General features: G+C 41.3%; 1 protein-coding gene across 6 annotated transcripts in view; it reads left to right on the top strand.

Annotated features, from left to right (window-relative positions):
* Enox1 (ecto-NOX disulfide-thiol exchanger 1) overlaps positions 1-27794 on the top strand; it is a 547589-nt gene that overhangs the window by 187078 nt on the left and 332717 nt on the right. For all 6 annotated transcript variants that reach the window (XM_034498830.2, XM_076930694.1, XM_076930695.1 and 3 more), the window contains exon 4: positions 25791-25897. The gene's annotated coding sequence lies outside the window, so the exon portion shown is untranslated. The remainder of the gene's footprint in view (positions 1-25790; positions 25898-27794) is intronic.

Here is a 27794-nt window from a genome sequence, read left to right as displayed (position 1 = left end):
GGATGTGGGAAGCTGTTTGGCACTTCACTTTTCCTGAGTGTCACTTTTGTAACCTCTCACAACCCCTGCCCACCTGCGGAGTCTGTCACGTGGCCTTTTCCTCCCCACCCCCACCCCACCAGTTTGACACATGTATTATTACTTTCTAAATAGCACTTAGTCTGTCACATGGAGCATTAGCCTTGAAGATTTGCAGCCCATGTTGTAATTTTTTTAAGATGAAAATTGGTTAAATGACAGGAGAAATATGGTAGTTCACAAAGAAAATTCTTTGCGAGTTTCATTTTCTGTTCCAGTCATTCATACCCTTGTCAGTAACCTCATTAGGTCAAGGGCTCTGAAGCATTTTGTACAGAACCAGAGTGTGTTCCGGTGACCATGGCACACATTTTTAGAATCTGAGCAGTGATTTTTCCTGCCTTTTTGGGAGAATAGTCATTTTCAAACGCCTCTAATTTTTAACTTGGAAAATTAATATTGCACAATGAGGTTTGCCTCAGGAGCGCATTGAAGCTAGATTGAAGCTCCTCTCACATTTACCCCAAGTCTGAGAACTCCACAAACTTGAGCCAGCAGCTTTGAAGGTCAGGCAGATGAATTAACTTCCTCGTCAGGTCGAGAGGTCTTGGATGTTGCTCTTTTACTATTACTACTTTTATTTGTCTGATAGTTCCCAGACATCTGAGACAATGTGCCTGTGCCATGGATTTGAATATTAAAGGATTCCTTCCTTCCTGGAATAATAATGAGAAGAACAGCCAAGTTCATGTTGATTGTGGACACAGAGAGAAGCCTCCATGTTGCTCTGGGCATGCCTGGCTAACAGCCTTGTGGTACCTTGCTGCCAGCTCACAACAGGAGTAGCTGGTCAGCACAGAACAGATGCTGGTGGCAACTGGGTCTTCAGAGCAACAGAACACGCACAGGACTCTGTCTTCTTGCAGTGACAGCCATCACACTTCCTTCATGCTAATTTCGACAGTGACACCTTGCTCTGAAACATGAATACGTTCGTTACCTTGAGGTTCGGAATCAAGAGGTAAAAGTCAAACTAGCTCCCGAAGATTTATAAAATGCCATCTCCTCATTCCCATCATCCTCTTGCTTTTAAGGTGTGGGATAAAGAAAAGGGACACCAAAGGAGTTGTGAGTTCTCACGTAGGCATTGTTGAGACTTCTTGGTTGTAGATGCTAGAAAGGGTTCTAATTCATAGGAACCATCCATCCGCTGAAAGAAATCTCATAAGAGAAATGGACAGCAGGAGGACATGGAACAGTGACATTCAGTGAGTCCTTGTCACCAGCAGTCATTAGCATGCAAGCCGGCTGTTAGTTTTCTGTGTTTTATGTTATAGTCTTGACCAAGGAGGAGCTCCTGGAACAAAAGAAGCAGTTAATATCACACAAGTTATTATTTCTTTCTGGAATGCTTTGTATTTTTAGCACCAATGAGATCTTTCTCTGTCCCAGTGTGCCTCTAAAAATTTAAAGAGAATCAAAGAATGCATAATTTATATCTGTCCCAGAGGCAACAGAGTGACTCACTGGTGTCCATGAAGGAATGACTTTAAATTTCATGTCTTATGCAAGAGGTGATTTTTATGTGAAAACTGCAAGAACTGGCCTCAGGGATCTCTAGGTAATTATCCCTCTAACAGCAGAGAGAGGTTCCAGTGGGATTATTGCTGAGAGCAGTGGTGGATCAGCTATGCCCTGGTGAATCATGGTGAATCACGGTTGCCACAACGAAACACATAGCAACGGTTGCCCTGCACACAGCACACCTCACTTTAACTCCTCCCTCCCACCCCACCCCCCACCCCAGAGCTCCACTGTGGCTTGTGTGTCTCAAAAGGCAGCTGAGTCTAGATTTCCTGTGGAAGAATTCAGGGCAAAAACGGGTGTCATGTCTGCTTATCACAACAGCCCCTCAAACTTGTTTTCTTCACTTTGGTCCCCAGGGCATTCCGATGAGGAAGCCAGTGAATCCATTAGTCCTTGACTCTCCTCTGCTGCTTGCATTGTGCCAGAGACTCCTCACCCAAACCCCTGGGCATATGGAATGCTGGAACTGGAAAGGCCTTGGTGGCTTTGAAGAGAAGAGATGTCAGAATTGTAATCTATAGTCCTCAGCTTTATAAAATCTATGTTTTATTCTTTGAACCCATCTAGCTTTAGCATTTCATGGCAATTGTTTTGTTCTCTGGAAAAATTCAGATGCCAAGGAACAAAATCATACAGCTGACCTAGTAAGGGAAGAGACTTCTCTAAGCAGCAAAAGGCTAAAAAGACCTGGGAAGACCTACATTTGGTCTTGATTTCTCTATTAGCTCTCCTTTATCAATGTATGCTGTGTATATGTGGATACGTGCACTTTTGTTTCTAAATGGCAATCTTTATTTTTCATCAGAGAATTGTCTTGATAAGCCTGTGGTCTCTTAATGTGTGAAATACTTTCTGGATATCAGAGTGCCCCATCCCCCTGGATCCTGTTTTCTTGTTGTCTCTGGAATGAGTCTAATTCCTGGCCTCTCCCACTTTCCAGTATGCAAATATGCACAAAGCAAACATGGGTTAAGAGATTAGCCATTGTGACCCTTTCATCTCTCAAGCAAGGATTGGGGGTCTTGGGTTCCTTCTCTCTTTTTTATATATAACAATCTCCCTTAAAAAATGATTTTAAGCAATAATCGTCAGCACAGCTTCTCCCATGAGTTCAGATGTCGTAAGCAAAAACAAGAGTTAGACAAATTCTATTTGTGTCCAGGATGATATTTGTTAAAAATATGGCTGAACTGGAAAATATGGCACACATGCACACTGCAGCCACTCAGAAACAGAAGACTCCTCAGCCATCCACCAAGCTGAGCTGAGTAGCCACAGTTTTGTATCTGGGCAGCTTGTGCAAGGCATAAGAGGACAGTGGGTCAGTCCTGTGCAACTGAGGAGTTTACAGGGGAGATGGACACACTCTGTTCTTTCTCCTAAATGAACTAAACAGATAAATCACTATTTCTCAAGGAGAAATGAAAGCGGAGACTGTACACGTTACAGAGCCTATTTTGCCTTCCTTCCCTGGAACTAGCAGGGATGGGGGAACAGGTAGCAGTACCATCAGGGAGAGTGGAACAGTCTTCCTAGTTCTTGTAGGGAGCACAGGATCTACCTGCTTTTGCTTTTTTTGTGAATGCATCTTTACCCATTGCTCATTTACCTTCCCATCTGCTGCCTAGCTTAGCAGGCACAGAAGGCTTCCTCCGTAGTCAAAGTCTTTAGGTTGAATCTGGATGACACTCAGCCATTTGCCCTGACTGCAGCTGTTTGACCTGGTCTTTTACCTCCACAGATACAGCTGTGAATCAGGATCTGCTCTCCCCTGAACATTCTTCCCTATAAATCCTAGAGGTTTGCCAAGTCTGTTTAGTTTTTCATCCATGTGACCATCATGAGACCCTAACCTGGTCAATGCCCATTCTTATTCTAAATTCTTTCATGCTAGGCTCTTCTCTATCATTCCTCTCTGTCATTCTCTCTGTGTTTTTTTCAGGGCTCCTCACATGTTAGATTAAATGTCAGATAAGCTCTGGGGATCTTTCCCCACCTGCTTTTCTTGTCTTTCCTTGCATCTCCCATCTCCCACTGGCTTCCAACCCTACCTATATACAGATGATCCCAAGTGTCTATCTTCAGCTTGAAATCCTGTGTTCAGCTCTTGTCTGAGGTTCCCACTTTTCATTTTCTTTTGTGGCATCTCTAACCGGGAGCTTTAAATTTAAATGTTTTCAAGTGAAACAAATTGTATTTTACGTTATAATCCTTTCATATTTTTCATTTCCTTTCTTGGTCAAATTCATCAATATTCCATTTGCTTCCTACATAGAAAGTCTTGAAAACATCTTCAGCAATTTTTAGTGTCTCGAACAATGTTGGATATTAAAGAAACAGACACCTAGTTAACGGAGCCGTGAGGATCAGGAGTTCAAGGTCATCCTCAGCTATCTGTCAAGTTCAGTACCACCTTGGGCTACACATCTAACCAATCAACCAACAAATAAATTAATAAGAAAGGAAGAGCAAAGAACACAGGCAATGCTAAGTATTTTGCTCATGATATATTTGTAGACATTTGAACTGATTTTAAAGGCATAGAGTTACTTGTGACTATAGAACTAATTATGGGTAAGGCTTAGACTACTTGAGTTTGGCAGGGTTCTCTAGAGTCACAGAACTTAGGGGAATGTCTCTCTATATTAAGAGAATTTATTGTAATGATTTACAGTCTGTAGTCCAGCTAACCCAACAGTGGGCAGCTGTGAATGGGAAGTTCAAGAATCTAGAAGTTGCTCAGTCCCACAAAGCTAGTTGTTTCAGCTGGTCATCTGTAGAAGTAGGTTCCAACAGATGTGCTGGCAAGTAAGTACAAGCAGGCAAAGAAGAGTCTTCTTTCTATGTCCTTATGTAGGCCTCCAGTAAGAGGCATGGCCAGATTAAAGGAGTTACCACCATGCCTGGATCTGGAACTCACTCTGTTCCAGGCTGGCCTTGAACTCAGAGATGTTTACCTCAGTCCTGGGATCAAAGGTGTAGACTACCTTGCCTGGGCCTAAACTGTTTTTATGGCCAGTAGACCTCAAAATCTCCATGTCAAGATCCAGGTCAGAAGCTTGTGTCTTCCAGCTTTATGATCTAGATCACAGGTGTTCCCTGCATTTCAGGATTGTAGTTTATTACAGAGCTAGTCAAACTGACCAACAGGAATAGCCGTCACACTACCTGACTGACAAACAGGAATAGCCATCACACTACCTGAGAGAAGGTAATGATTAGCTTTTTTCTGGGCGTGGTACAGGGTAACTTGTGAACTCAATTTTTTTAAACCATGTTTGAGTTTTCTCTTTTTTATTTTTATTTATTAATTATTTTATATGTTTACATTTCAAATGTTATTCTACTTCCCTGTTTCCCTTCCATGAACCTCCTCACCCCTTCCCCCTCCCCTTTGCCTCTAAGAGAGTGCTCCCCCACGCACCCATCTACCTCATGCTTCTAGCATCCCCTTTCTCTGGGGCATCAAGCCTCCACAGGACCAGGCACCTTCCCTCCCACTGAATCCAGATAAGGCAGCCCTCTGCTACATATGTAGCAGGAGCCATGGGCCTGCTCATTTATATATACTCTTTGATTTGTGATTTAGCCCACGGGAGCTCTGGGGGTCCGATTAGTTGATAGTGTTGTTCTTCCTATGGAGTTGGAATAACCTTCAGCTCCTTCAGTCCTTTCCTCTAACTCTTCAGTTAGCATCCTCAGGCTCAGTCCAATGGTTGTCTGTGAATATCTGCATCTATCTTAGTCGGGTGCTGGCAGAACCTCTCAGATGACAGCCATACCGGCTCCAGTCTGCAAGCACATTTTGGTACTATTGTCAAGGGGCACCTGGGTTGTTTCAGCTTCTTATATATTATATATTATAAAATAAGACTGCTATGAACATAGTAGAACAAATTTTCTTGTTATATGTTGGAGCATCTTTTGGGTATATGTCCAGGAGTGGTATAGCTGGGTCTTCAGGTAGAACTATTCTCAATTTTCTGAGGAGCCACAGATTAATTTCCAAAATGGTTGTACCAGCTTGCAATCTCACCAACAATGGAGGAGTGTTTCTCTTGCTCCACATCCTCACAGGCATCTCTTGTTGCCTGAGTTTTTGATCTTAGCCATTCTGACTGGTGTAAGTTGGAATCTCAGGGTTGTTTTGATTTGCATTTCCCTGATGACTAAGGATGTTATAAATTTCTTTAGGTGCTTCTCTCAACCATTAGAGATTCCTCAGTTGAGAATTCTTTGTTTAGCTCTGAACCCCATTTTTAATTGGGTTATTTAGTTCTCTGAAGTCTAACTTCTTGAGTTCTTTGTATATTTTAGATATTAGCCCTCTAGCAAATGTAGGATTGATTAATATATTTTCCCAATCTGTAGGTTGTCATTTTATCACATTGACAGTGTCCTTTGCCTTACAGAAGTCTTTCTGTCTCATGAGGTCCCATTTGTCAATTGTTAATCTTAGAGCTTGAGCCATTGGAATTCTATTCAGGAATCCCTCCCACCCCCGACCCTGTGCCTATGTGTTCAAGGCTCTTTTCCACTTTCTCTTTTATTAAATTTAGCATATCTGGTTTTATATGAAGATCCTTTATTCACCTGTACTTGAGCTTTGTACAAGGAGATAAAAGTGGATCGCATTCTTCTACATGCTGACCTCCAGTTGAACCAGTACCATTTGTTGAAAATGCTGTCTTTTTTCCACTGTGCGGTTTTGGCTTCTTTGTCAAAGATCAATTGACCATAGGTGTATGGGTTTATTTCTAGGTCTTGAATTCTAATCCATTAATCTACCTCTCTGTCTCTATACTAATACCATGCAGTTTTTATCACTATTGCTCTATAGTACAGCTTGAGGTCAGGGATGGTGATTCCCCCAGAAGTTCTTTTACTGTTGAGAACTGTTTTCACTATCCTGGATTTTTTGTTATTCCAGATGAATTTGAGAATTGCTTTTTCTAGCTCTATGAAGAATTAAGTTGGAATTTAGATGGTGATTGCATTGAATCTGTAGATTGCTTTTGGCAAAATGGCCATTTTTATTATATTAATCCTGCCGATCCATAAGCATGGGAGATCTTTCCATTTTCTGAGGCCTTCTTTGATTTCTTTCTTCAGAGACTTGAAGTTCTTGTCATACAGATCTTTCACTTGCTTGGTTAGAGTTATGCTAAGATATTTTATATTATTTGTGACTATTGTGAGGGTTGTTTTTCCCCTAATTTCTTTCTCAGCCTATTTATCCTTTGTGTAGAGGAAAGCTACTGATTTGTTTGAGTCAATTTTTTATCCAGCCACGTTGCTGAAGTTATTTATCAGAAATAGGAGTTGTCTGGCAGAATTTTTGGGGTCGCATATGTATCATATCCTATCATTTACAAATAGTAATACCTTGACTTCTTCCTTTCTAATTTGTATCTCTTTCACCTCCTTTTGTTGTCTAATTGCTCTAGCTAGAACTTTGAGTACTTTATTGGATAAATAGGGAGAGAGTGGGCAGCCTTGTCTCTGATTTTAGTGGGATTGCTTCAAGTTTCTCCCCATTTAATTTGATGTTGTCTGTTGTTTTATTGTATATTGCTTTTTTATGTTTAGGTATGGGCCTTGAATTTCTGATCATTACAGGACTTATACGATGAAGGGGTGTTGTATTTTGTCAAAGGATTTTTAGCATCTAATGATATGATTGTGTATTTTTTCCTTTGAGAATTTTTTATACAGTAGATTATGTTGATGGATTTCTGTATATTGAACCATCCCTGCATCCCTGGGATGAAGCCTACTTGATCATGGTGAATGATTGTTTTGATGTGTTCTTGGATTCAGTTCGTTGAAAATTCTATTGAAGTATTTTTGTATCAATATTCATAAGCGATGTTGGTCTACAGTTCTCTTTCTTTGTTGGGTCTTTGTGTGGTTTAGGTATCAGTGTAACTGTGGCTTCATAGAATGAATTAAGAAGTTTTTCTTCTGTTGCTATTTTGTGGAATAGTTTGAGAAGTATTGGTATTGGTTTTTCTTTCAAGGTCTGATAGATTTGTGCAGTAAAACCATCTGGCCTAAGGCTTTTTTTTTTTTTTTTTTTTTTTTTTTTTTTTTTTTTTTTGGTTGAGAGATTTTTAATGACTGCTTTCTTTCTTTCTTTCTTTCTTTCTTTCTTTCTTTTCTTCTTTTTTTTTTTTTTTTTGGATTTGGAAATTGTTTAGGTAGTTTATCTGGTCCTGATTTAACTTTGGTTCCAAGTATGTGTCTGGAAAAATTATCCATTTCATCTAGATTTTCTCCTTTTGTTGAATACAGGCTTTTGTAGTAGGACCTGATGATTTTTTGAATTTCCTCAGTTTCTGTTGTTATGTCTCCCTTTTCATTTCTGATTTTGTTAATTTGGATACTGTCTCTGTGCTTTAGTTAGTTTGGCTAAGGCTATCTTGTTGATTTTCTCAAAGAAGCAGCTCTCAGTTTTGTTGGTTCTTTGTATAGTTCTCTTTGTTTCTAATTGGATGATTTCAGCTTTGAGTTTGATTATTTCCTGCTGTCTACTCCTTTTGTTTATATTTGTTTCTTTTTGTTCTAGAGCTTTCAGGTTTCCAATTTCTTTATGAAGGCTCACAGTGCTATGAGTTTTATTCTTAGCACTGCTTTCATTGTATCCCATAAGTTTTGAGTATGCTGTGCCTTCATTTTCATTAAATTCCAGAAAGTCTTCAATTTCTTTCTTGGTTGCTTCTTCTTTTTCTAGAACCTTAAATTGTGTTGTTATATTATTTATTCAGCATCTCTCTGACTATTTTTTTTTAAATGAAACACTCACATAGCTATGAACTTTTTATTTAGAACTACCTTAGCTGTATTTGAGAGGTTGCTATCATTTTTATTTGATTTTAGACATTTAAATTTTTTCCTCACTAGACCCTCAACCTAGAACTGACCTTAATACATACATGTAATCAAAATGATATAAAAGCATAAAGGAGGAGGCGGGATGTAATAGGGGGTTCTAGGGAGGGGAAATGGGGAAAGGGGATGACATCTATATTGTAAATATATAAAATATTCAATAAAAAATTTTTCCTCTCTCATTTACTTAATGATCCTATATTCTGTGGTTGGGCATGGTGCCAAAGGCCTTTAATTCTAGCACATGTAAGGCAGAGGCAGATGGGTCTCTCTGAGTTTGAGGTCAGCCTGTCTATGTAGTTCCAAGACAGCCAGAACTACATAGTAAAATCTTGTTTCAAAAAACAAACAAAAAATGAAGGAGTGGTGTATTATTCTACTACAAGTACCTGTTGTTCTTGCTGCTACTGCTTCTCTTGCTGATAAGAAAGGGATTGCTTTTCTCATTTTTAAAAATTTCTTAATGCTTTTTTTTTGTGCCATAGAATATGATCAGTTTTAGAGAATAGATCCTGAGAAGAATGTACCCCCTCTGTTGGATGGACTAGTCTGCAAATATATGTTGAATCCAGCTGACCTTTGGTATAATTTAATTAATTGGTATAGTTAATATAATATAATATAATATAATTGTTATAGTTTTCAAGTTGTTGGGTTTGGTCTTGGCAATTTTTAGTTCATGTAACCCATCTAAAGATGAGCGTTATTACATCTTCAGTAGATTGTCATTAAACAGCAATGGCAACCAACAAGCAAGCAAACAACCACACAGCCAGACACAATACAGACACCAACAGATTACAGGGAGCCCAGCGCCAATGTAGACATCTTCATCATGGCTCCTGCTTCTGTGGCTTGAGGAAGAGTGGGAAGAAAGATCATAGAGACAAAACACCAGGAAGTCTTCGTGAAACAGGCTCTCCCAGAAATGGCTGCACCAATAGGAGAACAGCGACAGTGTCAACATGTAAACGTGGAACATGGAAAAATCTCATGGTAGGCTTACACCCTGGACAGAGAACTCCAGGAGGCTAATGACTGCTGGGAGAAGGAGAAATAGCTTCTCTCAGGGATGAGCCCCCTTATTGGCTGTCCAATGCAGAGTAACCAGTCGTGAAAACATATACACACCACCAACAAAAGCAGGCCCAGCAAGTTATACTTATATTTATTTGTGCACAGACATGCATACCCAAATGTAACAATAACCAAAGAAAAAGTGGCCATTAGCTTAAGAGTAGGTGTCAGGGGAGGAGTTAAGGGGGCATTTAAGAGGAAGGAAGTGAGAGGGCAAAGTGATGTAATTCTGTTACAATGAAAAAACATATTAAAAATGAAAAAACACTTTTCCATTTTTGCTGGGTCTTGGACCTGTCTGACCTTTCACACCCTTTATTGCTTTATGAAATTGAGTGCCTACTCTTTGATATATACTTATAGTTGTTTATTTATTTTTTTTTTTTTTTGGTAAATTTATTGAGACACAGTGGCCTTATCTCTGCTAACTAGCTTTGGCTTGAGGTGTACTTTATCAGATGTGAGTATAGCTACAACAGCTTATTGGTGTCTCCTGTTTGCACAGAAGTTGATTTCTAGCTTCTGACTCTCAGTGTTTGGCTCTCTTTACCAGTATGCCCAGTGCATTTCTTAAAGACAGGAAATAGCCAGACCCTGACTTTCATGTTAGTCAGTCAGTTTGTACCCTTTACTTGGTGAGTTGAAACATTTGTGTTGAAGGTTACTATTGAGATGGGTTTGCTATTTCCTAGGGTTGTTTGGGTTTTAGTTGGTTTTCTGGTTGTTTGAATTATTGGTAGTATTTTCTTCTTTCACTTTTAGTGTTAGAGGTTCACTGCATTGGAAATTATGAACTTCTCAAGGCTCCTCTGCTCAGCTATTTCTTTCAACATTTGTAGACTTCCCTATTCTCTTGTGTATAAAACCATTTCCCCTTTTTCTCTGTGTATAATATCCCTTTACATACCTTCTTCCTTGTTGGTGTGGTTTTTCATGAACTGACTTTTATTTGTGCTTGTCTTCTAGTATTTTTATTCTTCAGGAATTTTAAGTGGTAATTTTCCTGAGTATAACAGTCTTTTTTGACAGGGCTTAATGTATATCATTCTCTGCTTTCTTGGCTTTTAGGGTTGCTGATGAGAGATCTTGTTATTGCAATGAATTTCTCTTGCAGGTTAGTTGGTGTTTTTCCCGTTTAGTTTTATGTATTGCTTTTTGTTGTTCTAACTTTGTTTGTTGGATTATTTTTAAAGTGTTTTTCCTATGACAGGTCATAGAGAGGTTCTTCTCTAGTCATGTCTATCTGGATGACTGTTTCCTTTTCTGTGTTTGGGAAATGTTCTTCTCTCATTTTGTTCCTGTCTTTAGACTTTATCTCAGCTCCTTTTTCTTCATGCTGTGGGTGGTTTTTATGTGTCCAAAAGAGATCCTAATTAGATCAAGGACGTAGGGATCGAAGGAGGGCCAAGGTGAGCTAACAGTGTGTACAGAAAGGCTGTTTGAACAGAAGCATGGCTTAGGAAGGGGGAAGGAGGACATGGAGGGAAACCTTTTAAGAGGCTATTGAAGTCCTTTAGATTTAAGCGATGGATGGATTATAAAGGAATACACTCATGTTTAAGGACGTAAAGCTCAGCGGTGTCCATTAACCGTTTCTTAAAGCTTCGTTTTACGGCATAACACCATTCACTCAATGGCTTTTTGAAATATAAATGTTTACTATCTACACACTCTGTAAGCACAGGGGATTTGACAGACTTATACCTGTGGGTAATGGACGTCATAAAAATCATCACTTTGTACTGTCTACCTGCCCAGCCTTGTCATTCTCAAGTCAGACCTTTGGGTAGCCGGCACTAACAGATACAACTTTGAATGAAATGTGTCTAATGTCATCAGTGGAATGAGTTTTAAAAATCTGATGATTGTGGACATGAAAATAACAGTGACAATAGTCACAAACTGGCAGATTAGTCCAGGGGCTTGACTGACAGCATATGGAGAAAGATAGGACCCGCCTCCACCCCAGAACAAATATGGAGTTGGTGTCTGTGGCAGGGACACACAGCTTTAGGAGCTTGGCTCTTTCTTACATGTGCATTTTGTCTTTCTTCACTTATATTTGCTTTGACTCTTAGAAGTTCAAGGGGAGTTAGTTGGCCTATCTAAGGAAAATGTTCTGGGCGGAGGTTGTCGGACTGATAAATTGGTCTGGTTACAGTCTGACTGCCACAGTAGTTGGTTGAAGTGTGAGTTTCTCCCATTTGGTGACTGAAGTGACCGGTCCCCACCTTTTGAGAACTGTCTGACATGGTTGCTGACCAGCTTCCTTGGCACAGCTAGAATTTTCAGCCAGGTTTAATATGTTCTTAATGTATGTCATTCTCCATAGAGAGGGAATGTGTCCTGGGCTTGTGTCTGCTCAAGAAGGTACCATGTATGCCAGGCTAAGAGAAAATGGCTTTTGAATTAGCTTTTCAAGGCAAAACATTTATCTGACAGCTTTTACCAAAATATGTGGCTATAGTTATATGCCATCCTATCTAAGTCAACCATATAAATAACAGTGCCACTTGTCAGAGAAGTGAGAAAGGAGAGTTATTCCACCACAAAGGAAGATTCATCGCCTAGGGATTTTTCATATTATGTTTTTCAAGTACAATAGATCAGACATTTTATAGCAGGGGAACATTTCTGTTTTTATTTTTAGAGGCCCAAAGTAAGCATGTTTAAATGTCAGAATGCTTTAAAACCCAAACAGGCCGTATTCTCATTAGAGAGCAGCCTGGCTGGAATTCATAAATTAAAATATCCTGCCATAAAGTTTTTCGTAAACAAGAACCCTAGAAAAGGCATGTGTGCTATTCCATAAATATCAAGCTTTGCATCTACATGCAAAGATGCAGGAAGTTACATAATCAAAGTTTGTGTGGTATCATGATTTACAAATCTACTCTCTAATGCTGTTTCTTCTCCTTGTAGACTGCGGAGGAGGCATGCAGATGAAACCCTTATCCCTTCCTTGGGAGCAGACTCTTTTGCTCTTCAGTTTTGTTTCTTTAAATTCTGAACATCCATGACTCTCATGCTCCTTCTTTTTATAAAATAAATTAATTAATTATTAGGACACAGCTAGACAGAAGTAAAATGATCTTTGAGAGTTACATTAATCATTTCAAGTAATTAAAAAATTTTAACAAAGCGCTTTAGGCAAGCAGTTTATTAGATACAATTTTGTTCATTTTAAAACATTAAATATTTAAAAGTGGACTAGAATGCTAGATAAAAGAGAGAGTGATAGAACCCATTGGGCTGAAGATCACATTATTTTTAAAACAAAATGAGATTTTACAAAAGGACCGTTGGGCTGGGGCGATGGCTCACTGGGCCATGCAAGCCCGAGGAATGTCTGAGAGTCCCCACAGCACACACAGAACTGGGTGAGATGCTCACATCATAACCCAACAGCTGCAAGGGATCTGGAGTCAGGAGAGTCCCAGCATCTCACAGGCCAGCTGGACTTTGGGTATGCGGTGGGCATCAACCAATAGATCCTGGTTTAAGCAAGATGAAAAGTGATGACCAAGGTACACTGCCCATCGGTCTCCACAGAAACACCCTGACATACCCATACTTACAAAGTTATATACAACACACACACACACACACACAGAGACATACACACACAGATGTGCACACAGAGACGCACAGAGACAGAGAGACAGACAGACAGACAGACAGACAGACAGACAGACACACACACACACACACACATGAATTAAAAAATGAGTGCTGAGGGAGTTCTCTCAGTGGTACAGCACTTGGAAAGCAAGTGCAAAGTGCTGAATTTAGTCCCTGGAATTGGGAAACAAACCCAACAGAGCGCTGGTCCAGAGAAGAAGCTCTCAGCGCTGACTGTCTATAACACGGGTCATTCTGTAGCGATTCTAGGGGCACTGCAGATGCTTGGATTCCTCGTGGCTAATGTTTGCTTGCTTGCTTTCGCTCCTGGCCTCCACACACTGAAATGGCAGGAGCACACACTTGTGCATTCCCCCTTAATCCACTGGTTTGAGTTTTTCTTGGAAAACCCAATCCACAATAGGCATGCGGTGCTTTGTTCAGATTATGAATAAACAAATTAGTGTTTTGGATAGAAACAAGCCTGTGCTTGGCTCTGTCTGCTTCTGGAGAAGGATATTGTTCTGCTCATTCTTGTTTTAGATAGTCTCGTCGAGGTCACTGGAAATAAAACAGGTAGGGGTTAGTCACAGGAATTCCAAATAACTTAACTCCAAAAATAATAATGATCCGCCTTTTCATTTTACAAGGGTTTATACTTTGCCAATTCTTTCGTATAAACATGAACATTTAATCTCATCCCATGTAAACAACAGGTGCATTTCAACAAATTACCGAACTGGTTAAAGATCTAGTGTGTGTCAGCATTCCATCCTGATAATGACAGGCCTGAAACAAATTAACTTGTTGAGGGGGAAAAATGCTTCTTTTGGATCACAGTTGTGGAGATTTTTAAGCCTTGACTTGTTGCATCTGTTATTTGGCACCTCTGGTGGAGCAGAACATCTGGCAGAAGTGTAAGATATGACAGTTTCACATCTGGAGCCAGGGAAACAAACAAACAAACAAATATGAGGAGCCACTCCCCAGGGATCCAACACCCTCCCCTAGGGCCTCACTTCTCAATCATGGCAGCCTGGAGGCTACAGTCTGCCCACAAGAGCCTCTGAGAAACATCCAGCATCCAAGTTGCAGCCTGTGCCTGTCTCAGAGAGTGGAGACAACACGACAGCTTCTAAGCGTTCTCCTCTCAGTTGATACCAGTCCACATAGCTCAGTTCCTAAGTTCTAACCTTGCACGTTCTCCTGCAGAGACACTAATTTATTCCACAAATATCCAGTTTTCTAAGTATCACTTCTGCTGCCAGGATTTTTTTTTCAACTATATTCCAATAGAAGACAGACATGATATTGACATGAAGAGTAACAATTTGTATATTCTAAAACCATAAATAAAACTTATTTACCCTTGGAAAATCTTTCTTGATTTAGATCTTTCTTGAAGATCAAGTAAAATAAAATGCAGGTGATAAAATAACTATAAAATTCACTTGCATCTTGGCTAAGTGGTTTTCTTTACAAAATTGCTCTGCTTGAAATATTGAAAATATCTAAAATTTGTAAGGTGTGGGAATTCTGTTCCTTGTATCTGGAACAATCAGCCTTTTTGAGAAAGTGGTGCCATGACAAGAGAGACAGCTCAGTGATGAACAAGAGGATTACTCTTGCAGAGGACTCAGGTTTGTTCCCCAGCACCCATACAGGACAGTTCTAAACTGCCTATAACTCAGGTTCTGGGTATATTGGATGCTGTCTTCTGCCTTCTGTAGGTAACTGTATTCACATTTTCACATACATAATAAAAGTGAAAATAAAATCTTTAAGAGAGAGAGAGAGAAAGAGAGAGAGAGAGAGAGAGAGAGAGAGAGAGAGAGAGAGAGAGAGGTATGACCTCATAGGAAAGTTGATTTTATTACTTTTAAAAAGTTTTTAAAAATCTGTTGTCAAATACCAAGTGGCATATTAATTTCTGGTAAGAAATGGCAAATGAAGAAGGCATGTAAATGCTGACACCTAAGAGCACTCATTTAACTAACACAATTAGAAAGTATACAGTCAATGCAAGTTACAATAAATACTGTAGAAGAGACAAAAGTAATTTTGACTTGACAGTTACAAGAGCCTTATCACACGCACTAACACTTGTTTGAAATCAAGAACCTGTCCCAACTTTATCGCTTGCTAACATAACATCATAGAGTGATGGGTGAGACATACTGGTGTTGAGACAAAGAATGATGCTGACCTGTGAGCTTGCTGAGTGCCCTGACAATGGTGACTGGGAAGCTGTATTGGAAATACATTTCTTGGCCACCTTTGCTTTCCTATATCCCTATTTCCTATTTCTCAGATGGGACATGCAGCCTTGCCTCAAGTTTTTAGACCTTGTGGGACAGAGAATCAAAAAGAGAAGTTATAATGACTCTTGTATTTTTCTTAAATGTGACCAGTTATTTGGACTCAATCATGTACTGGTCTAGAAATCAATCCAATATTGGAAATAACAGTCTTCATTTGGAAGGCTGGATCTGGACATTTTCAGAGACATATTTGGAAGTTAGCTGTTCACATGCTTAAATCTCAATCCTGAAAGGTAGGTAGGTGCTGTTCCAGCAACTCTCTGCCTTAGTTCCTTCCCTTCCCTCCCAATCCCCTCATCTTGTTTTGTTGTAAGCTCACTCTTTGATTTGCTTTGTCCCAAGTGATTTTGTCCACTCTGCCAACTTGGAAATTTAAACAAGATAAGGAAAGCAAAAGTAGATTTTTCCCCCATTAGCAATAAATTCTGTTGACAAGGTAGACATTTCTCAGCCCCAGGTCCTTGAGTGTTATTGAGGGGGGTGGGAGGGAGAGACAGAGAGACAGACAAAGAGAGCATGCTCCAGGCCATAGAGCCATAGAGGGGAGCTAGGTCTTACTTGTCCCAGGAGCAGGGGACTGACCAAACTTCTCTCAGTACATAAGAAGAAGGGCTCACAATTAAAACTGGAATGTTTTTACCTTCACTTACTCTGCTTCAGCTCCAGCTTGGCTGACCTCTTTGTTCCCCTTTCAGCCTCAGCCTCCTGCTGTTGTGTTTCTCTGTTGGGTGAGCTTCTCATCTAAGCCACCAGTCCAGGTATGACTTCCTCGGAAACTCTCTGACCCTAGGACAGTGACCTCTCCTGTTTCTTGCTGGCACCCACTGAAGCAATCTTGGTCACCCATTCAGAACTCTACCCCACCCCCTCATCTCTTCCTCTAAGCCTCTTGGCCATACTGAAGCTGAAACTCTGGGAGAGTGGAGAGAGTAGAGACCTTGCTGCTTTGCACTCGTTTGTTGCCCCTTGCAGCAGAGCCTCTGGTAGCATCCATAGGATGCCTGTGTGAAGCACTGCAATCTGTAACAGCATCAGGACCACCTCCCTGGTGTGATGAGGAGCTGCTGTGAGCAGCCTTCAGGGTTCTCCACCCTGTGCAGAACTGTTTCTGTGAGACTGGTTTTTCAAACATTCCATGGATAAACTTCAGGGAGTAGCATTCCTTTATAAGTTCGGGATTAGCTGTTCTGAGAACAGCCAATTCTATTTCCTCCTTGAGAGGCAAGAAAAGCACTGTATTATTTAAAGAAACAGAAAGCCTCTGGGGTTAACTTCTTGGCCATCTACACTTCTAAGGAAAGCTCCTTCTATCCTGAGGTACTCAGGGAAGCTTAAAGATCACACAGTGTTTCTGTTGATATTCTTCTGTCTTTAAGAGCACACTGATCTTTGCTTACTTAAAGCCTCTTATTCCTACCCCATCAACTCCTTCCAGTGTCTCTTGACTGCTTTTTTAGGGCCCCTTTCCATGGCTTGTAGTAATTCCATGTCTGCCAAAAGGCCTGTTAGACAACATCATATTCTAATCCATGTTGTTGTTTGTATCTGTGATTATTATGCTGACGAATGACATTTGTTTGAAACTCATGTGGCCTCTCAGGGTTTCTCTCTACATAACTTTTATTAGCTACAGCAGACCTACCATGCTGCTGCTTTTAGTTCTCTGTCACCTGTACCTATCACCATCCTATGGTTGAAGAACATGAGGCCACAGAGGAAACACTTACCAATTAGAGAGTCAGAATCTGAAACTTGCAGCTTCTCTGTAAGACCTGCTACACATCTCGCCTGACCTCATGCACAGAGCAGGAGAGTTCCTTGCTACTTGGGCCCATTCCTTGGCATTCTTTGCGTGCTAGTGGCAGGTATGATGAGGGTCCTGCACAGAGCACAGCCAGTAGGCAATAGCCCTTAGCACACTGAACCCTGAAATAGAAGACCTAGCTAATTGCTTGTGAAGATACAAAGGTAACCCTAGGGACTTGCTGGACTCTTTTACAATAAAACAGTAATTGCTAGATCTGCCCTTTGGTCGGTCACACACACTTGGAAGGGAAGCAAGGAAATAATTAAGAACAAGGTAGGGCTTGGTAACTTTTGAGTGACTTGCAGATATACAGAACAAGGACTTTTGCTTCTGGACTGCAACAAGTGGGAATGGGGGAGGTGTCACTGTACAGAGGGTGCTGTGACTCCAAAACGTAAAAGACATCCATTGAGTTCTGCTGACCATGTTACATAAGACATACATAATACCTGTTCAGAGCACACCAAAACCGGAACCGGGCTAATATGTTTTATAGGAATTGATGCACTGTTTAAAATGCCATTAAGAGGCTCCAGAAGTAGCTCAATAGGTAAGCGAGCATGAAGACCAGGGCTTCCATCCACATAAAAAAGCTGGATGTGGTCATGTTTCACTTGTAAGCCCAGCATTGTAAAAGGCAGAAACACAAGACTCTTTGCAGCTTGCTGGTCACCACCAGCCTAGATCTAGTTATGCTAAGAAACCCTGTCTCACAGGAATGAAGTTGACAGTTGCAGAACAGAATGTCAGAAATCTTCCTCTGGTCTCAGCTTTTATTCATGGGTGTGCATTCATCTGCATGCATGGCTACATATACACACATGCGCACCTATGCTACACACATATGTATTGAACACACGCATGCATTCACACAAATAAAATGCCTCTCATTCTACATGGCTTTCTCCACTCCCAACCAAACCAAAGCTGTAGTCAGGTGGAAGTTAAGAAAAATACTTTGTAGTACCTGAAACAGATGATGGCTAGATTTCTTTGAAGAGTCTTAGATGTATCAACTGACAAGATCCGTCAGCCCAACAGGAGAAAATAAGAGTATTAATGCATAATTCAAAGAAAAAGCTAGTATCTGACAAACATTGCCTTATTAATGATGTAGAAAAGATTGAAATTTTAAAGGCAGCATATTCAATTGTTATCTGATGACAGTTTAAACTGTTGGTGTAATCTCAGTGATTAAGAGCTTCCTGCTGTTCTTGTGAAGGACCTTGATTGCAATGCCAGCACCCAGATGGCTCACAGCCCTATGTAACTTGCATTCCAATGGTTCAGCGCCCTCTTCTGGCATCCACAGGCACTACACTCACGTTATGGTTACACATACATTCAGGGAAAACACTTGTACACGTAAAATAAAATAAAAAGTAAATCTTAAACTGTGATGCCACCTAAAAAATAATCTGCCACATTTTTGGAAGGAATGCATATTGGAAAAATATTTTTGAAGGCACTTTAGTTGCATTTATACCAACACTATAGCTATAACTGCACTAAAGCATTTTACATGTGTTTTGTAATAGTCAAGACTTGGAAGAAATCTCAAAGTGTACCAGTGGGGATACAGATGATGTAGCGTATCTGTTCAGAATGATGTGTTCAGCATTATATTACTGAGACTTTCCCTGCTATGATACATTTTTAAGAAATAATGTAAAAGGAAGAATGATTTATTTTGACTCAAGGTTTTGGATGTTTTAGTCCGTGGTTGTTTGAACCCATCCCTGTGGGGCCTGTGGTGGAGCATGGAGCATGTGATAGAGAAGCAGACATTTCATAGCAGTTGGGAGGCAGAGAGAAGAGAAAAGTCAGGGGTCAAGATATAGCCTTTTAGGCTATGCCCCCAGGGACCTATTTCCTTCACCTCTGCCCACATCTTACTTTATACTACCCCCTGATAATGCCATCATCTGAATCCATGGTTCCAGGGATCCATTGGTTAAATCACAGCCCACAGCAGTGCAGACACGTCCCTGAAGTCCATCATCTATGATTCAAGCCTTCAAGTCAAGAGTCTGTTGGAGACATTTCATATTTAAATTCAATAGCCAGCCACTAAGCAAAACAAGCTGGTCTGCGCCAGTCATAAAGACCAATGGTGCAGAAATATTCTGTTTAGTATAAGCACATTTAGATGGAATAACAAAGAACTTAAACAGGTACCAGCAGATAGACACACTCCACAGTATACATTTATCTATGTTTGTATGCACATGACTGAACCTGCATGTTTGCATATATGTGGCCAAACATAATATTGTTTATGTTGATTATTTAGAAAGTAGAGCTGGTGGGAATGAAGCTAGAATTTCTTGGCAGGTTTTAATTTTTCTTTTTTAATTGATGGAAATTTCTGGTTCTGTTATGTAGTACTTCTAAGAAAAACCCCAGGGCATGCTTGACACCCTTACTACAGAGATTTTATGCTAGTATTTCTAAAAAGCTAGTTAACAATAATCCTATTTCTATTCAGAGGGTGTTGTGATTTCTACTAGATATCAAACTTCTTGATTAAAACCTGCATCCAGTCTGCATTTTGTTAGGCTCCTCCACACAGGATGCTCCTTCCCATGCTGCTCTGCCAGGTAGGTAGGTGTGGCTCCCTTTCTACTCTTTTCCCCCTGCCAACTCACTTGAGGCTGTAGTGCCAACCCATATGTTCTCTGCAATTAGTATGTTCCATGCTGTGTTGTTAATGGTTAGTTACTTGAGACTGGAGTAATTCACACCCCCTCCCCCAAACAACAGCAGCCACAGCTTTAAGTAAGTACTCATTACCAGGAGATCCATCCACTGAGTTTGGTTTGCCTGTGAATTGCACATTGTCATCCCTGCCCTGCATAAAGTGAAGCTGCGTGTAGAAGACTGGGTTCGAGCCCTGGTTGTAAAGAGCCAAAGTTAAAACAAAACAACAACAACAAACCCTACCAGAAGAGACCTAGCACTGAAAATCAAAGCATGTGTGGCATTGAGGCAGCGAATAGGGGGTTAGGGGAACTTAAATAATAGTGCTTGTGTTTGGAGGGGGTATTTTGTGACCCATGTCCTTTGCACATTGGAGGGGTCAGCAGGCCAGAGGGCATGTCTCATTAGTGCCATTGACTGTGCCCTTGTTCTGGCCCAGCTGCATTCTGCAGGCTCTGGCCAGCACACTAGATGTGAGTTCCCCAGACCTAGCTGAGAGGGAAGTGCACTGCACTGGCAAAGTCCCTAGTATCTGATTTTTACCCCTGAGTGTAGCACCCTTTTGGTTATAGAAGCCAAGTGGTTTACAGAGATAAGGGCATAAGTCAGAAGGGTGAAAGAAGGAAGGGCTTTCTTGTGTTGTGGAGAGGATATAAGTAGTTTATTTTTAAAAAGAAAAAAAAAACTTATCAAAAGAAATGTTGGTCTTAAAAACCCTGTTGGCTGGCTACTGAAAAGAAGTCTGCCAGCTTAAATAAAAAAATCAGAGTGTTCTTATAAAAATATATCTCTCTCGTTAATCACTGTATCTTTTGTTTAGTTTCCTATCCAAATCATGCTACCATCATTAATTTACCACTCGTATAAACGTGGGTGCAGAGAGATAGAGAATGAATGGTCCCACTCATGTCAGATGAAAAGTTATAAGTGCCTCCCTGTGACAGAGGCAACAGTAAGTCAAGGAAAGTCTGCGGATGCAGCTAGGGCAAGTGGGTGGCTGATTCACTGTGGTCTGGCAGGAAAGCAGTGAGCTGTCCCTGACACCAGCACAAACCTTGATCCATTCCAGAAACATCCTGGCTCCCTCCGAGCACAGGGCTGAAATGCTGGTCCAGCCTTGCCATGCCTCAAGGAAGCGAGCAGCCTGCTAATCGTTTTCAAATTAACTGCTGCTCGAACAAAGACACCCAGAGGAATAGTTGAAGCTGGAGAATTCTCTATGCTGGTCAAACAGCATCATCCGTCATCAGTACATTGGTTGGTGGTCTTTGTGCTGAAAGTCTCACAGTTGTCAAAAAGAAACTTATGCAGGATGATGTCAGAGCAAACTTCATACTGAGCGGATCACCTGGCAAAGATATTCTGTAGGCTGTTTGAGTGGTCTTCTGGGCAGTTCAGCTCCAGGCTGGTTTCCCAGCATCCGGAATAGCCCACAGGCACAACCCTCCAAGCAGTATAGCACGTAGACAATTCTCACAGAGGTGGGGTTGTCTCTTCCCACTACCGCCAGCTTAACTTCTTCCCGTGATATACTACAGCAGGGTACCTGACCTCAGTTGTCCTGAACTTTAGAATGCAGGAGATAGAGAGAATGTGATGAATGCCAGCGCTGACTAGTTTAGGTCCAACGGCCATGGCTTCATCTCACCATTCTTTATTTCCCACCTCTAGCCGCAAAACAAGACTTCCACTTTAAGCCTTGTCCTTAAGGCTGCCAAAGCCAGCAGGTGCTTGGCTGTGAAGTGACTTGGGATGCAGCCATTCCCAGTGATAGATGAGGCAGGCTGGGTGCTGCACCTGAAAAGGAGCAATGATCCCTTCTTCTCTACCGTGTCTTCTCCCACGCAAGAGAGCTTGTCTACATAGTCATTCCTTCTCTTGTTAGGGAGTTCTTTTCCCAAAATAACCATCCTGCTGGAATCCCTTCCTTGAAGGTGTGACTTGCTTCTTGCTCTTCTGAAGGCCATTTCCCATGATAAGCAGGCATCCTGTGAGCTGTAGACTGATTTAGGGACTCGCCCCCACCGCAACCCCGAATCTTTTATTGGTCACAGTGAAATCTCATTTGACTGCATTGCCCGTTCAGGGACATGGAGCTGGAGTAAGCATTCATATGACTCTCCATGTTGTTTCCATCCTAAGAAAGAGGTTTGAGGCTTGTGACTCAGAAGGGCCCACCACTGTCCTGGCTGTTGGGGAAGAATCCGCCCCTCATCTGTGGTGTCAATTCTCTTGTTTGGGTTATGTGCTTCCAGAAGCTTCTTGTGTTGATTGGGGTATATGTTCCTTTCTCCTCTTATCTCTTCAAATCACAGCCAGCCAGTTCTCTAACCACCTCTCTCCGGTGAGTCCTTCCCAGACAGTCTAGATTATAACAGAGAGGTCTTTTGAAAATCTACCATGTTCCCTCCATTGACATTGGTGGCCCTTCTTTTGGTAACCATTTATATTACAAGTCAGATCTTGAGCTAGTTAACTTTTAATGTGTGTCTGCCTTTCTTAAGATTGTCGGGCTTTTCTGAGGTTAGACACTTCTAGACACTTTTAAAAACATATAATTATCATCAAGCCTGTCTAATATTTAAGTGCTTGAAAACATTTGTTCAACTAAAAAAAAAAAAAAAAAAAGCCATAATTGATCACAAATGAACACTGCAAGTCTTTAGGAAGTTTCGAGTCTTCTAACTGTACCTTAAGACCAGAGCCCTTACTTCCCAAGGTGGGGGGAAGCCACAGTAAATTGAAGTTCCAAGAAAAACTATTCTAATTAAACACCACAAGCACAAAGCAAAAGGAAGTCAAAATACTGTGAGTCTACCCCATGCCATCTCAATAACTAAGGACGTACAACACCCCAAGCGATTGGCTAATTTCTATGGTAACACTCTGCCAAATGGTAATGTGGTCTTTACTTCATGTAAGAAAAGACAGATAGAAAACGGGACTGGGAAGCCCAGAACCTTCTTTTAATTGTTAGCATCTTTTCCTGGGACCCTCAGAGACCATGGGAGTGATTAAAGGGTTAGAGAAATTTATTATCGCTCACCTCTCCTGATACAGGAGAACTCGCTTCGGGACACTTGGTGCCATGCAGTGAGTGTCCATCGCTGCCAAAGTGCTTTTCATCTTTGGAAATGGTACCCAGAGGGCAGTAACTTAAGAAATGTAAGTGGAGGGTGGTGGGAAGATTGAGAACTATTGGGTGAGGAAGCCAATTGTGACGCCAAGTCATCCTCTTCTTTGCTTTCTCCACTCCTTGCTATCTCCAGAAAGCAGTATGTCATCCATAGCTGCAGTGGAGCAGATTCATACATATTTACCAGTTGCAAATTAGGAAGTGCGGCCTGGAGCAGGGCTGCACTCTTTGTCTTTCTGCTTTACTTCCCTCACTGATGATGCACTGCACTTTATACACCCGGGATTCAGAGACTGCTTCAGGAACTTGTCATATTCCGTGTATACCAATAAGGTCTTTGTAATTTAAATGGAGTTTTATTTTCCAATTTAGAAACTTGTAGGGGAGACAGACTGGGGTTTTCCTCCATCCTGTGTCAAGGCTTTGATGCAATGATTTATTAAGGTACTACTGGGGATATTGATCCTGCTAATAGCTTCTGCCTGGCCTCACAATGTTTTACATTTTCCTCGTCTAAAAGACCATATTCCCTTTCTCCTCATCTGATTGACCATAAATGCTTTGGCCTTTTCCTCAGTAATTATCTCACTCACCAAGGCAGTGGGTAAAAGTCAAGTATTTATAGACTAATTAGTGAAGTCAACATGTCTAAATAGAATGTTTTGCATAATATAAGGAAGTGCCAGAGAGTACTGTGAAATTAGCAAAGTTTGGTATGCAGAAAGCAGGGGGCGGTGTGAAAAGGCACAGGTAGGAACACACACTCCAGGTGGCAGCTGGCTCCTGTGTGACTACAGGGGCACAGCATAAGCCATGCTTTCTTAAGGCACTCTTTCTTGTAGCATCTCACCTTAAGATGTTTTTCCTGTTGTTGTTTTATTTTGTTGTTGTTGTTAATTTTTTTCATGTTTTTTTAAAACTTATCAATTATGAAAGCTTTAGAATGTTAGCAGGTTCTGAGTCTATTTCAGGTTTATTCTGTTTTTAGATTTTGAGTGTGTGTGTGTGCATACATGCGCCTGAGTTATGTATATACACTGTATTTTTGCATGCAGAAGCTTGTGAAAGCCAGAAGTGAGTAGCTGATCCCCTAAAACTGGAGTTATAGACACTTTTGAACTATCATGTGGGAGCTGGGAGTACCCCTCTTCCCACAACACACACATACACACACACACACACACACACACACACACACACACATTCTATACCAAAACATTAATTGCTCTTAAATTCTGGCCTATTTCCTCAGCCCCAAGATTCGTTGTGTTAGTCTTTATTATCTCATGATAGGATGGCATCATTAATACCATTTAACTCAGGTAGACCGACCTGATAAAATGGAAGGAAGAGCCATTTTCTTACAGGTAAAGCTCCTCTGTACTTGGTGTCTTCAAAAGTTGTAATTGTCACCGAATGTATAATGAGCTTGCGTCTGAAAAGCAGGCAAAGTGCCACCTGTGTAATAAAAAGTATCTGGAGCCAGGGGTCAGGACACCTGGCTCAGGTGCAGAGAAGGTAGCACAGCACAGAGGAAGCACTTGTTCAAGTCTAAAGACCCAAGTTCAATCCTTGGGAATCAGGGAAAGGTGGGAGGAGAGAATTAACTCCTGAAAATTGTTCTTGGACTTTTACATGTGTCCCATAACACATGCTCACCAGCGCATCACACACGTGACACACATTATACATACACACTATAATAAATAAATAAATAAATAATAAATAAATAAATAAATAATCAAACATTTTTTAAGGTTAAAAAAAAAAAAACAAAAAAACCAAAGAACCCTGGTTTCCATCTTTCTTCTGTTACCAGTGTCTTGTGTTCTTGCATGGGCCACATATGTCTTTTGGGTACCAATTTTTTTGTTTTGAAACTAGAGATACAAAAAAAAAAAAACATTATAGAAATCAAAGCTGATATTAATGCCAAATTACTGTGTAAAGTGTATGGAACTATAGAGATGTCACTTAAAAAAAAAGTCTGGAGAGATGGCTCAGTGGTTAAGAGCACTGAATAGCCTTCCAGAGGACCTGGGTTCCATTCCCAGCACCCATGTGGCAGCTCACAACTGTCTATATAATTCTAGTTCCAGGGAATCAAAGACCCTCACACAGATACACATGCAAGCAGAACACCAATGGGCATAAGATAAAAGCAAATCATTGAAAAAAAATTTACTCCTTAAAAAAATAAAATTAAAAAGCATTTCCAGTGGAATGGAAGTCCGCTTGCAGCCCAGAATGCTATGAAGGTAGTAGCAGGGCTCTCTATTCGTACGTGTGCTCCCTCTGATCAAGTGGATGCCTGTGCACCCTGCGTAAATTTTGGAAGAGGTGAAAAACCTTCCTAGAGTCACATCTGTAATGGTGCAAATATGCAGGAGTGTCTCAGTATATAGAGAAGTGCAATTGCTTCTGTGCCCCTCCCCCACAAGTGACACTTGTACACTTGGATAGATACTGTGTACTTTCTTGTACTGAGTCAAGTCTAAAATGAGGGGCGGGACCAACAACAAAAGCACACGCCCACCTTCAGTGAAGATTGCCATGCTTTCCCCGTACCGTGCTTTTTGATTGGTCAATGTCCTGCACATCTTTAAATCATCCTCCCTCTCATTCTTTGCAGGAACTAACAATTTGGAAACCCAGAAGCCAAAGCAGGACTGAATCCCACAAGGGGGATCAAGACAGGAGTGACCAGCTGCTGTAAGTGAGCTGGTTCCCAAGAAGCTGGTAAGTATTCCAAGTCATGGAGACCAGAGCTTCAGCTAAGGGTCCAGCCCAGGCTGCCTTAAGAACACAGCCTCACTGTTCCCATCTTCCTGTGTGTCCCTTAGAATAATGGAGGCTCTGCATTCATTGCACCCGTGTTGTTATTGCATTGACTACTCAGTATGTTTCCCAGTTCTGCATGGTTGTTGCAGCAGGAGCCGTCCTCCTAAATTAAATAGTCCCTTTCAGTTGTGCTGCCGTCATTTGTGTCTTCCATCCATCCCGCCGGATGTGCCTCCCACTCTTGCTTAAGTTCCGGTGGCGGCATTAGGTTGTCTCTGACTGCTCACATTACCCCATCTATTTCAGTGCTATACAGTCCCCCTCTCTGCCCCCATTCGGCCTTCTATGGAAAATCATAGCCTCCAGAATCAACTTCTCTTCCTGGGTATTCCAAGATGTGTAGTTTTGTTTTGTTTTGTTTTGTTTTGTTTTGTTTTGTTTTGTTTTGTTTATGATGACGGTGGTGGTGATGGTGAATGATCAAATCAGGACGAAACCGAATCCCTAAACTAGTTTATGATAAAGTTCCTGTGGCTGACTGAGCTCCGCCCTTAACAAAGAGTGTGTCTCTAAAGCTGAGAGTCTTCAAAATCATTTGGCTAGGGTATGATTTGTCTATTCATTTTCTTGTCAGAGGACTGAATCCCTAGTCTTACCTTGATGTGTGTGAGGTCAGGTGGGTCTTATACATGGGTTGGTCCTTCTGCACATAGTTGGAAGGTTACAACTTTCCAGTTATGACCTAGGCAGAAAGTATTATAACAGCTTTGTCATGTGTACACTATTTATTCCCAGAAGTGGCTAAGATCTTACTTGAGCCGATCCTGTAAGCAGCAAATCTCAGTAGATGGGTGGGGGAGGGGAGCCATAGAGATGAAAGAAAGACAGAGGAGGGTGAAGGGCAGTCAGAGCTTAACCTTAACCCACCAAGTCTGCTGGCGCTGGGAGTCTGTGTAAAGGAGAAAGGGAAAGGGCTGGAAGAAGGGCACAGGAGAGGGGAAAAGGCTCTTTGAATAAAGTGAAAGCCTTCAGGCTAATGAATATGTTATGAAGTGTTGTTTATCTCCTAGACTAGAGGTGAGCCCTTTTCTGTGGCTGCTAGGATTTTCAAAACTGAATCAGCTTGTGGCCTCCCTTGTATCCCTCTCTTCAGGACATCAGAGAAGTCTCCCTCAGCAAGACTGAGGCTGTCAATAAATGCTTCAGCACTTTCTTTTTAAACACTTGCCTGCCTAAGTCCAAACCCTCAAAGAGGGTTGTTGAGAGATCAGAAGTCTACTGGAACAACAGGGTTGAAGGGCCTTGACCCATCCGAGAGGGTGGAGACAGATCCAGGCATCAGGATCTTGGGTAGAGACAAAAACAGGGACAGGCCACCCAGGCAGGCCAGAAAGACACGCTTCCCTGCCTGTGCTGCCTGAGGTAACCATGGAAGGATCCAGCTTAGGGAATCCCCAGGAGACTAGAGCAGCAACTGTGGCATCCGGACACTGGGTGTAATTGAAGTTGCTGTAAAGGTGCTGTGAGCTCTTCTGCTCTGTGGTCCTCGTATCATCAAATGCAGTCATCTCGAATTACGGCTTCTTAAATCTGACTACATTGCAATGTACCTTTTTAGATGAAAATGGTTTGGCTATATAAAAATGCTTCATAGCTTTGAAATATCTGTAGCATTATGAAACAGACATGCCAGATAGTTATAAGAAGACAAGCCCCCCAAACCTAGTTTAATTGTTCCTTCCTGGAGTCTCATTATTTGCCACTGCCAGCTCTGTTCTGTTAGGTGAGAGTACCTGGAGCAGGATTTGACAAAGCATTTCTTGGAGAGATAAAAATCTCTGATTTCCCCTTAATT

This window comes from Arvicanthis niloticus, chromosome 3 (assembly GCF_011762505.2).
Source record: "Arvicanthis niloticus isolate mArvNil1 chromosome 3, mArvNil1.pat.X, whole genome shotgun sequence".
NCBI classification, from domain to species: domain Eukaryota; kingdom Metazoa; phylum Chordata; class Mammalia; order Rodentia; family Muridae; genus Arvicanthis; species Arvicanthis niloticus.
The sequence above is the reverse complement of the archived record's forward strand: the minus strand, read 5'-3'. Positions and strand labels throughout refer to the sequence as shown.